General features: G+C 45.8%; 1 protein-coding gene across 1 annotated transcript in view; it reads left to right on the forward strand.

Moving 5' to 3' along the window:
• The first annotated feature begins 802 nt into the window (after window positions 1-802).
• Window positions 803-13,254, forward strand: part of UBAP1 (ubiquitin associated protein 1) — a 51,627-nt gene continuing 39,175 nt past the window's right edge. Inside the window, exon 1 of the mRNA XM_069747767.1 lies at window positions 803-1,053. The gene's annotated coding sequence lies outside the window, so the exon portion shown is untranslated. The remainder of the gene's footprint in view (window positions 1,054-13,254) is intronic.

A 13,254-nucleotide genomic window follows, 5' to 3' on the forward strand; every position in this document is an offset into this window, starting at 1 on the left:
TCGCAGACGTATGAAATAAGACACTGGGCTTTTTCTCACCCTCCCCGGGTGCAGCGATACTTCTCCAGTCTGTTGATCTAATGCACTGGTGACATCACATCTACAGCGCTCATAACCACTGCACCAGTCACTGGGCTCAGATGATCGGGTCCAAGGACTAATAGAAATGGAAACAATAATTGCCTCCAGGAGCGGTGAGGCTGCATTGCTCTGAGCCCAGTATCACCCATTGGTCTCATGACAAAGACCACCACATAACCGCTGCAGCCAATCACTGACCGCGCCCACCCGGTATAAAAAATGCTGTTATCTGCTTTTTGGCCACATGAGGCTGCAGTAATTTTACCAAAACTATGTGCTCAACCTGCAGGTTTTGGTGAGCAGAGCAAGATGATCCAGGGCCGGACTGCCGATCATTAATGCTCTGAGCCCTGTGCCCCATGCTGAAATTTTGACAGTTATGTGCTGATCGACTGCAGCAGTGACAATTAAGGCAGTGCAGAACAGCGCTCCGATTGGCTGCAGCGGTTTTGTGGGGGTTTTTTTTTAATATAAAAATGGGAAATGGTTGTTTTAATAACCAATCAGGGCACTGCTTTCATTTTTAACCTCCAAGAGCTGTAACCCAGTTGCTATGGTTACCACTATGTGAGAGTGATCACGAGTGAGGTAAATTAATGACGTCACTCATTGCAGCCAATCAAATTCCAGCTCGTATTGTTTGGAGCGTTTTTGGAAGATATAAGAAGTAAATTGATTGGTGGCCACAGGGTGTGTGCTGCGCCTATCATGTAATGTCACTGATCACGTGCAGCCATGTGTCGCCCACACCTCTCACCTTCTATGTATCGTGAGTGACGTCGTGTCATTTGTCACGTGACTGCAGGCGTATGAGCGCATTGGTCACATGATTAACGGGATTACGTCATACGCCACCGTTTGCAGGAAGGAGGAAGTGTTCCAAGATGGCGTCGCGCACTGAGGCCGGGGCTGACGAGCTGGGTGTGTAGGAAAGTGACGGATTCACCCCGGGTAGTGGAGGCAGCTCAGCGGGTGAGTGCAGCTGTTAGTCTGGCTTTCGGGTGTCTGTCACCCCAGTTTTCTGCTCCCGGTGCCGGAAACGATTTCAGCTGTGGGTGAGAAGAGAGAGCAGATAAACGGCCCTCGGCACAACACGTACACCGGGGGCCCGGCTGTCTGCTCAGTGTCCTCCGCATCTCCGGGACTGGAGAACAGCGCTGGTAACGGGGACTGGATCACATCCTAGGTGACAGGTAACGGGGACTGGATCACATCATAGGTGACAGGTAACGGGGACTGGATCACATCATAGGTGACAGGTAACGGGGACTGGATCACATCATAGGTGACAGGTAACGGGGACTGGATCACATCATAGATGACAGGTAACGGGGACTGGATCACATCATAGGTGACAGGTAACGGGGACTGGATCACATCATAGGTGACAGGTAACGGGGACTGGATCACATCATAGGTGACAGGTAACGGGGACTGGATCACATCATAGGTGACAGGTAACGGGGACTGGATCACATCATAGGTGACAGGTAACGGGGACTGGATCACATCATAGGTGACAGGTAACGGGGACTGAATCACATCAGAGGTGACAGGTAACGGGGACTGGATCACATCAGAGGTGACTGGTAACGGGGACTGGATCACATCAGAGGTGACAGGTAACGGGGACTGGATCACATCAGAGGTGACAGGTAACGGGGACTGGATCACATCAGAGGTGACAGGTAACGGGGACTGGATCACATCAGAGGTGACAGGTAACGGGGACTGGATCACATCATAGGTGACAGGTAACGGGGACTGGATCACATCATAGGTGACAGGTAACGGGGACTGGATCACATCATAAACGGGGACTGGGTCACATCATAAACGGGGACTGGGTCACATCATAGGTGACAGGTAACGGGGACTGGGTCACATCATAGGTGACAGGTAACGGGGACTGGATCACATCATAGGTGACAGGTAACGGGGACTGCATCACATCATAGGTGACAGGTATTGGGGACTGGATCACATCATAGGTGACGGGGACTGGATCACACCATAGGTGACTGGTAACGGGGACTGGATCACATCATAGGTGACGGGGACTGGATCACATCATAGGTGACGGGGACTGGATCACATCATAGGTGACGGGGACTGGATCACATCATAGGTGACGGGGACTGGATCACATCATAGGTGACGGGGACTGGATCACATCATAGGTGACGGGGACTGGATCACATCATAGGTGACGGGGACTGGATCACATCATAGGTGACAGGTAACGGGGACTGGATCACATCATAAACGGGGACTGGATCACACCATAGGTGACAGGTAACGGGGACTGGATCACACCATAGGTGACAGGTAACGGAGACTGGATCACATCTTGGGTAATGTGGATTGGGTCACATCTCAGGTGATAGGTAGCCGGGGACTGGATCCCAGCACAGGTGATGCTAGTTTGGGTATTGAAGAATGAGAGCTGCTTTCTTTGGACATATCCCCGATCCTTCTCTCCATTTTCCATTGTTTTGATCTGACTGCGATATCAGAGATGGATTGGGATGTAGTTCCCAAAACTATATGTTGTAGATCATAGAATCAAAGAGGTTTTCCAATGTTATACAGGTCCTTCTCAAAAAATTAGCATATAGTGTTAAATTTCATTATTTCCCATAATGTAATGATTACAATTAAACTTTCATATATTATAGATTCATTATCCACCAACTGAAATTTGTCAGGTCTTTTATTGTTTTAATACTGATGATTTTGGCATACAACTCCTGATAACCCAAAAAACCTGTCTCAATAAATTAGCATATTTCACCCATCCAATCAAATAAGTGTTTTTTAATAACAAACAAAAAAACCATCAAATAATAATGTTCAGTTATGCACTCAATACTTGGTCGTGAATCCTTTGGCAGAAATGACTGCTTCAATGCGGCGTGGCATGGAGGCAATCAGCCTGTGACACTGCTGAGATGTTATGGAGGCCCAGGATGCTTCAATAGCGGCCTTAAGCTCATCCAGAGTGTTGGGTCTTGCGTCTCTCAACTTTCTCTTCACAATATCCCACAGATTCTCTATGGGGTTCAGGTCAGGAGAGTTGGCAGGCCAATTGAGCACAGTAATACCATGGTCAGTAAACCATTTACCAGTGGTTTTGGCACTGTGAGCAGGTGCCAGGTCGTGCTGAAAAATGAAATCTTCATCTCCATAAAGCATTTCAGCCGATGGAAGCATGAAGTGCTCCAAAATCTCCTGATAGCTAGCTGCATTGACCCTGCCCTTGATGAAACACAGTGGACCAACACCAGCAGCTGACATGGCACCCCACACCATCACTGACTGTGGGTACTTGACACTGGACTTCAGGCATTTTGGCATTTCCTTCTCCCCAGTCTTCCTCCAGACTCTGGCACCTTGATTTCCGAATGACATGCAAAATTTGCTTTCATCAGAAAAAAGTACTTGGGACCACTTAGCAACAGTCCAGTGCTGCTTCTCTGTAGCCCAGGTCAGGCGCCTCTGCCGCTGTTTATGGTTCAAAAGTGGCTTTACCTGGGGAATGCGGCACCTGTAGCCCATTTCCTGCACACGCCTGTGCACGGTGGCTCTGGATGTTTCCACACCAGACTCAGTCCACTGCTTCCTCAAGTTCCCCAAGGTCTGGAATCGGTCCTTCTCCACAATCTTCCTCAGGGTCCGGTCTCCTCTTCTCGTTGTACAGCGTTTTCTGCCACATTGTTTCCTTCCAACAGACTTACCATTGAGGTGCCTTGATACAGCACTCTGGGAACAGCCTATTTGTTGAGAAATTTCTTTCTGGGTCTTACCCTCTTGCTTGAGGGTGTCAATGGATGGCCTTCTTGACATCTGTCAGGTCGCTAGTCTTACCCATGATGGGGGTTTTGAGTAATGAATCAGGCAGGGAGTTTATAAAAGCCTCAGGTATCTTTTGCATGTGTTTAGAGTTAATTAGTTGATTCAGAAGATTAGGGTAATAGGTCGTTTAGAGAACCTTTTCTTGATATGCTAATTTATTGAGACAGGTTTATTGGGTTATCAGGAGTTGTATGCCAAAATCATCAGTATTAAAACAATAAAAGACCTGACAAATTTCAGTTGGTGGATAATGAATCTATAATATATGAAAGTTTATTTGTAATCATTACATTATGGTAAATAATGAAATTTAACACTATATGCTAATTTTTTGAGAAGGACCTGTATGACTATGCCACCACTTTGTGATCTATCCAGAAGCGATCTTGCTGATGAAAGGGCAGCACAGATCAGAACTATCTTTTTAGTACAGTTTACTATGTTTCTTTTATTTATTTTTTTTTGTCAGTTTGATATTTTTCTGTTTGTGTCTGCTGTTTTTGCAAAAGTAACTACAGTAGGTGCTGCCATATTGGTTGTCACTATGAAGTTAACTTGTCAGATTTTCTGTTGAAGAGTAAAAGTTACTGATATAAGGTTGATCACCAGGACGGCGTCACTTCTTATTGTTGCTTTTGCAATGGTGGCAATCGTCAAACAAGAAAATGCCTACATCTCTAAGTATGAGACACAGCAGCAGCCAAAGTCTGCGGATGATCACTTGTATTTTTGGTCACTTTTACATTTGCTCAATATTTAGGGAATAGTTTGTTTTTAATTTCTCAAGTTAGTGTATTTTTCAGACTATAAGACGCGCCAGACCATAAGACGCACCCCAAATTTTCAAAAGGAAAATAGGGGGGAAAAAAAATGTCAAATGGGCGTCTGCCTTACAGTCTGAAGTAATCTTATCGGGGGGGGGGGAAGGGGGATAGGCACAGGTGAAGGAGTGGTCATGGGTTGTTCGGTGGTCCAGGCTGATGTCGTGCTCTGTGCTGCGGCGACAGTGCTCTGCCGGCATTTTGTTATAGCCCGGAGGTCCCGCAGCTCCATTTCTGCGATATGGGGGTGGCACATGCTCAGATTCAGATCTCGGCAATGTGATCTCGTTACCGAGGTCTGAATCTGAGCATGTGCCGCCCCCAGCGGCCATTTTCCTGGAGGCCACCGCATTGCAGCAATGGAGCTGCGGGGGCCTCTGGGCTTTGACAAAATGCCGGCGGAGCACAGAGCGCTGCACAGAGCACCACTGCTGCAGCATTTGTAAGTATATTCCGACTATAGGACGCACGCCCATTTCCCCCAAAAATTTTTTGGGAAAAAGTGTCTTATAGTCCGAAAAATACAGTAAGTTGTGTACAAGAAGAACCTTATTGGTATTGTGCCAGTATGCACTTTGCTGTTTATGGGAATCTGTCATTAAGATCAACTCCCCCAAACCACATACCGTATATACTCGAGTATAAGCCGACCCCCCTAATTTTGCCACAAAAAACTGGGAAAACTTATTGACTCGAGTATAAGCCTAGGGTGGAAATGCAGCATTTACAGGTGAATTTCAAAAATAAAAATAGATCATTATTGCCCCATAGCTGTGCCATATAGTGCTCTGCACCGTTCATATTTCCCCATAGCTCTGCCATATAGTGCTCTGCACCGTTCATATTTCCCCATAGCTCTGCCATATAGTGCTCTGCACCGTTCATATTTCCCCATAGCTCTGCCATATAGTGCTCTGCACCGTTCATATTGCCCCATATCTGCCCCATATAGTGCTCTGCACCGTTCATATTGCCCCATATCTGTGCCCCATATAGTGCTCTGCACCGTTCATATTTCCCCATAGCTCTGCCATATAGTGCTCTGCACCGTTCATATTTCCCCATAGCTCTGCCATATAGTGCTCTGCACCGTTCATATTTCCCCATAGCTCTGCCATATAGTGCTCTGCACCGTTCATATTGCCCCATATCTGCCCCATATAGTGCTCTGCACCGTTCATATTGCCCCATATCTGCCCCATATAGTGCTCTGCACCGTTCATATTGCCCATATCTGCCCCATATAGTGCTCTGCACCGTTCATATTGCCCATATCTGCCCCATATAGTGCTCTGCACCGTTCATATTGCCCATATCTGCCCCATATAGTGCTCTGCACCGTTCATATTGCCCATATCTGCCCCATATAGTGCTCTGCACTGTTCATATTGCCCCATATCTGCCCCATATAGTGCTCTGCACTGTTCATATTGCTCCATATCTGCCCCATATAGTGCTCTGCACTGTTCATATTGCTCCATATCTGCCCCATATAGTGCTCTGCACCGTTCATACTGCCCCATAGATGCTCAGTATAAATCTGTGCCGCTGCTGCTGCTGCAATTAAAAAAAAAAAAAAAAGCCATACTCGCCTTTCTTGATTGCAGCTCCCGGCGTCTCCCCGCTCTGACTGATCAGGCAGAGGGCGCCGCGCACACTATATGCGTCATCGCGCCCTCTGACCTGAACAGTCAGAGCGCAGATAGACGCCGGGAAGATGGAGCGGCGCCCGGCGGCTGGAACGCGGACAGTTGAATATTACATACTTACCTGGTCCCGACGTCCGGCTCCCCCTGCCGTCCCACGGTCTTCTGTGCCGCAGCCTCTTCCTCTATCAGCGGTCACCGGCACCGCTGATTAGAGAAATGAATAGGCGGCTCCACCCCTATGGGAGGTGGAGCCGCTTATTCATTTCTCTAATGAGCGGTGCCGGTGACCGCTGAAGAGGGGAAGAAGCTGCAGCACAGAAGACCGTGGGAGGGCAGGGGGAGCACCAGGATCGCTGGGACTAGGTAAGTATACCTCAGCGCCCACTCCCCCTCACCCGCCGACCCCACCGCTACCGTGACTCGAGTCACGAGTATAAGCCGAGAGGGGCACTTTCAGACCAAAAATTTGGGCTGAAAATCTCGGCTTATACTCGAGTATGTACGGTATATGGCACCCAGGTCTTTGAAATTGAAATCCATTCACACCTCTTATATCTCATCTTTTACTGCATTGTCGAGAAATTAGAGTTTTAATTTCACATGAGTTCTCTGTACATGGCGGGTTCTTTCCCCACCCAGCATTAGCCTCTTTAGCTTGATTTATAGCTCACTATCTGTGTGTTACTGGGCAGGAGGCAAGAAAATCAGTCAGTGAGTGCTCAATCAAGCTACTGGATGGGGAAATAACCCAGGTCATGCCCCACAGAGCACCCAGCGTCTCATCTGCTTATCAGTTAAAATGCTTCTCTCAGCAAGGCAGCAACAGATATAAGAGGTAAAGATGTCAACTGATTTATATTTCAAAGACCTGCGTGCCCATATCTGTGGGCTGGTGGGGGGTTGATCATACTGATAGATTCCCTTTAAGATGGTCAGGTTTAATAATTATGGCCTCAGTCATGTCACATACTTTATTTTTATCAAGTTTTATGTGATTATCATGAGGTACACAGAAGGTAAAGTTGCATTTATACAGCCCTGTCTCTGCTGTTAAACAACCGCTGATTGGGAGTTGTTGTGGAATAGCCTGTTTACACAGCCGGCCGAACTTCCATGCACACAGAGCTATTACCGCAATATTTCCGTACATATAGGATATTGTAATCCGCAGCACGTGTCCTGTTTACACTGGGTGGTCTGCTCTTGATAATGTGTATTTTTAAGCAAGTTGGAAAGTTATTTCACGCGACTATTGAGCGTTTCTCATTCTCCTGTTGAGTGCTTCCCTGCTTGCCTGGTTGATTGGGAATGGGCGGCCCGGGGAACTTTTGTACCGGGTTATCGGCGTAACTGGGCCATAACTTCTTTATGATTTAGGTCTTTCCCTTTGCCAGATTTATGAACTATATTGTGTAGTGTAACAATTATCTTGTACATTTACCCTATAGGATTTCTTAACTTGTTAATTTATTTTTTTTGTTGTTGTTGTGGTCAGCAATTCTGGAGCACACTTCCTCCTGGCAGATGGCAGACTGGTTGGTAGGGGATTGGTGTGCTCCTGAAGATTCTCTGATGACAATCCTGTCCAGGACTCCAGGGTGATACATTGTAGCAAACCATCAGGACAGGAAAGAGATTAGTGCTGCCTGGCCCAGATCACATAGGATTGTTTATGAACTGGAGACAATTGTAACAAAACGTCATGTCTCTATTTAGGTCTTTATGGTTTTCTTCCTCTTTTGTGTAAATAATGAGTTCCCATTCATTGCGAGCAAGCGATGAGGGATATTACAAAGATTTCATTGTATCTACGCTTATTCTGGAAAAGCCCTTTCGCGTGCCAGTCCTTGACACATTTAGAAGACATTTTATCCGACTGATTGGTCTAATTGTGGAGACCAGGTATCCGTTGTCTACCGGTAGAACAATGCTCCTGCTCCACCGAAGCCTCCTACCCACGGCCTAATGTACCGTTGTGACGTTGTAAATATATTTCCTGTTACCAAAAAGGCTGATCTGTAAGGAGTTCGCTTTAAGGCCATTGATTTTAGTGGGACGAAAAATTCTCCCTGAGCGTTAAGTATTTCTCAGAACATCCAAGAAACAATGACGGCAGTGTGCCTGCAGCAGGAGATCTACAGCCGTGGCCAAAATATAAAGCCGACTCCATTTTGGTTTGCACAGTTTACTGCTTGTGTTTTTTAGATCTTAGTCGGATGTTTCTCCTGATACTGAGGTATAATTACGGTATTTTTTTAAAAGTTTTTCAACTTTTATTGACATACGTCAAGTTTATGCAAATCCTTAATATTTACAGTGTTGTCCTTATTTCTCCCGACTTCTGTGCTAACCCCGGAAGCTGTAGATCAGGTTCTGGTCCAAATCCTGGTTCTTGTCTAATTAGTTCTTGCAGTTTATCATAGCTGTGTTTGCAGTATTTAAGGGCTTATTTATACGTCATAATCGCAGTGCAATTTTATTTTATTTTTTTTGTGAAAAATGCAATACTGGTGTGCCTTATGGATAAAACCTAAGGGTACCTAAACCTTCAAGACATAAAGGGGTTGTTCCCTTACAGAAAACTTTCTGCTATATGCTCAGTCAGTTGTAGAAATGTATACCGAGACTGGAGCAGGGTGAGCAATGCTCGATCTGTATAATATCTGGCTGGGCATATCGCGGAAAGTTTTCTGAGAAGGGACAACCCCTTTATCACCCATCCACACACTATTTGACAAGCTGCTGATTGCAAGAGTTTCACCAACCACAAATGGAAATAAACCGATCATGCCTGCGCTATCACTCCGTGCAGTCTGTGAGTGGAGACAGCTGACTTCCGCTTTCTGCCTTTAGGGTCACATTGCGTTAGTGCAATCCGTTTAGCGCTAGCGGATTGCGCTAACGCAATGTTTTCTATGGGGCTGCGGTCGGGGTCGCGGTAACGTCCCCGCTCTCGCAGATCCCCGATCTGCGAGAGCGGGGAACGGACCGCGGGCGCGCCTCGGACGCTGCAAGCAGCGTCCGCGGCGCGCCAGGAATCACCGGCGAGTCGCTAGCGCGTGCCGAACATGGCACGCGCTAGTGAAGCGCGTTCTCATTGCCTTCAATGGGCGCGTTAACGGACGCGTTGCACGGCGTTAATTTCGCCGTGCAACGCTGTCCGTTAAACGCGGTCCCATAACGCAATGGGAACCTTAGTCCCATAGGTTTTTAATGGATCGTCAGGGTATTATGCTCAACCAATGCACCTGTCATTTAGTCCTTAGGACCCCCTTCTTGTGCTCAGTGACGCTGCTCATTTAGGACCGAACAATGACCATAGCTCCAACTTTTCTATATTCTGTAATAAAGTGTGAGATGACTGTCAAGTTTCTTCTCTATCATCAAATCTTCAGGCTGCTGGTGTATCTAACACTGCAAACCAAAGAAATGGGCCGGAGCACAAGTATAGGCGCATGTTCACACTGTGGCCGTTTAACAGACAAAACCCAAGAGGGAAACAAAATGAGCATATGCCCTGCTGTGTTAGTGCAAAGGAATAACATGGGGTACTTAGTAAACACCATCCCACCAGGACAATTTGTACCCCAATTAGGGCAGTCCTATCCTCTAGTATTAAAGCCTCACCTTGTGTCAGAAGACCTCAATGTAGATGGGTGCAGAGCAGGACCTGCCACAAGAAGCTTCCCATGACCACCAGGTGTCTAAACACTTGGACTCCAGTCTTGCTCTGCCCCATGAATAACAAGCACCACTCATTTCGGTGTCTCAGATTGGCTACTGTCTGATCAAAACTTTTTACTTCATCCTCCCCTGTCCACATACTTTTAGAACACCCAGTAATAAGTTCCAGTGATCCATCCGTGTGTAACTATAAAAGTGGGGTGAAGATTTAATCCAAGTCTGTAATTAGATCAATGGTTAAATTCATGTTATTTTTGTGCTGATCGGGATGTAAATGGCTGCACTTTCCTCCAGAGCTGCACTCATTCTGAGATCCCCGATTTCTCTCCTTGTTGTCTATCTGCTTTGTTCATCAGTGATCTGAACATATCCTGCTTTCAGTTTGTAATCTAGGGAAAAGTGAATAATCCGTGGCTTGCGTTGCTCAATGCCATCTGCCAATGCTGAAGACGCACCACCCCAGATTGTGGCAGGCTCTATGTTTGGCTTCACTGCTTTTTGTTTTGATTGAATGAAATGTTTAACACTGATGTGTTAATGGATGCAATGGTGTCGGCTGCCGGAGCTTAGCTGCTTCGTGCGCTGGGTCAGTGGGTGACATACATTTCTCGCCCTCTAGAAAGGGCAATGAGCTTCTCATGCATCTGACAAAGTCAGAGAAAAATGTCAAGTTCTAAACCTTTTGTTCTGTCCTGGTAACAGCATTGCTCAGATACTTGGTGTTAGGCCGGGATCACACATGCGAGAAACACGTCCGTGTCTCGCATGTGAAATCCAAGCTCTGGCGCCGGCACTCCAGAGCGGAGCGTGCGGCCGCATAGGAACACGTGGAGCCGCACGCTCCGCTCTGCGGTGCCGGCGCCAGAGCTTGGATTTCACATGCGAGACACGGACGTGTTTCTCGCATGTGTGATCCCGGCCTTAGGTCTAGTCACAGCCTGAATTAACTTTAACTGTGGTGTTGGCCCTTTATTTTGTATCTTGAGTGAGGATTTTGTGTTGGACTTGGCACTTAGTGATTGTTAATGATTCTTTTTTTTTATTTTTTTTTTTAACCCCTTTACCCCCAAGGGTGGTTTGCACGTTAATGACCGGGCCAATTTTTACAATTCTGACCACTGTCCTTTTGTGAGTTTATAACTCTGGAACGCTTCAATGGATCCCAGTGATTCTGACATTGTTTTCTCGTGACATATTGTACTTCATGACAATGGTAAAAATTATTTGATAGTACCTGCGTTTATTTGTGGAAAAAACGGAAATTTGGCGAAAATTATGAAAATTTCGCAATTTTCCAACTTTGAATTTTTATGCAATTAAATCACAGAGATATGTCACACAAAATACTTAATAAGTAACATTTCCCACATGTCTACTTTACATCAGCACAATTTTGGAACCAAAATTTTTTTTTGTTAGGGAGTTATAAGGGTTAAAAGTTGACCAGCAATTTCTCATTTCTACAACACCATTTTTTTTTTTAGGGACCACATCTCATTTGAAGTCATTTTGAGGGGTCTATATGATAGAAAATACCCAAGTGTGACACCATTCTAGAAACTACACCCCTCAAGGTGCTCAAAACCATATTCAAGAAGTTTATTAACCCTTCTGGTGCTTCACAGGAATTTTTTGAATGTTTAAATAAAAATGAACATTTAACTTTTTTTCACAAAAAATTTAATTCAGCTCCAATTTGTTTAATTTTACCAAGGGTAACAGGAGAAAATAGACCCCAAACATTGTTGTACAATTTGTCCTGAGCACGACAATACCCCACATGTGGGGGTAAACCACTGTTTGGGCGCATGGCAGAGCTCGGAAGCGAAGGAGCGCCATTTGACTTTTCAATGCAAAATTGACTGGAATTGAGATGGGACGCCATGTTTTGTTTGGAGAGCCCCTGATGTGCCTAAACATTGAAACCCCCCACAAGTGACACCATTTTGGAAAGTAGACCCCTTAAGGAACTTATCTAGATGTGTGGTGAGCACTTTGACCCACCAAGTGCTTCACAGAAGTTTATAATGTAGAACCGTAAAAATAAAAAAATCATATTTTTTCACAAATTAACTTTCCGCCCCCAATTTTTTATTTTCCCAAGGGTAAGAGAAGAAATTGGACCCCAAAAGTTGTTGTACAATTTGTCCTGAGTACGCTGATACCCCATATGTGGGGGTAAACCACTGTTTGGGCGGATGGGAGAGCTCGGAAGGGAAGGAACGCCGTTTGACTTTTCAATGCAAAATTGACAGGAATTGAGAGAGGACGCCATGTTGCGTTTGGAGAGCCACTGATGTGCCTAAACATTGAAACCCCCCACAAGTGACACCATTTTGGAAAGTAGACCCCCTAAGGAACTTATCTAGATGTGTGGTGAGCACTTTGACCCACCAAGGGCTTCACAGAAGTTTATAATGCAGAGCCGTAAAAATAAAACACAAAATTTTTCCCACAAAATTTATTTTTTTAGCCCCCAGTTTTGTATTTTCCCGAGGGTAACAGGAGAAAGTGGACCCCAAAATTTGTTGCCCAATTTGTCCTGAGTGCGATGATACACCATATGTGGGGGGAACCACTGTTTCGGCGCATGGGAGGGTTCGGAAGGGAAGGAGCGCCATTTGAATGCAGACTTAGATGGAATGGTCTGCAGGTGTCACATTGAGTTTGCAGAGCCCCTAATGTACCTAAACAGTAGAAACCCCTCACAAGTGACACCATTTTGGAAAGTAGACCCCCTAAGGAACTTATCTACATGTGTGGTGAGCACTTTGACCCACCAAGGGCTTCACAGAAGTTTATAATGGAGAGCCGTAAAAATAAAACAAAATTTTTTTCCCACAAAAATTATTTTTTAGCCCCCAGTTTTGTATTTTCCCGAGGGTAACAGGAGAAATTGGACCCCAAAAGTTGTTGTCCAATTTGTCCTGAGTACGCTGATACCCCATATGTTGGGGTAAACCCCTGTTTGGGCACACGGGAGAGCTCGGAAGGGAAGAAGCACTGTTTTACTTTTTCAACGCAGAATTGGCTGGAATTGAGATCGGACGCCATGTCGCGTTTGGAGAGCCCCTGATGTGCCTAAACAGTGGAAACCCCCCAATTATAACTGAAACCCTAATCCAAACACACCCCTAACCCTAATCCCAACAGTAACCCTAACC

Source organism: Ranitomeya imitator, chromosome 1 (genome assembly GCF_032444005.1).
Source record: "Ranitomeya imitator isolate aRanImi1 chromosome 1, aRanImi1.pri, whole genome shotgun sequence".
Lineage (NCBI taxonomy): Eukaryota > Metazoa > Chordata > Amphibia > Anura > Dendrobatidae > Ranitomeya > Ranitomeya imitator.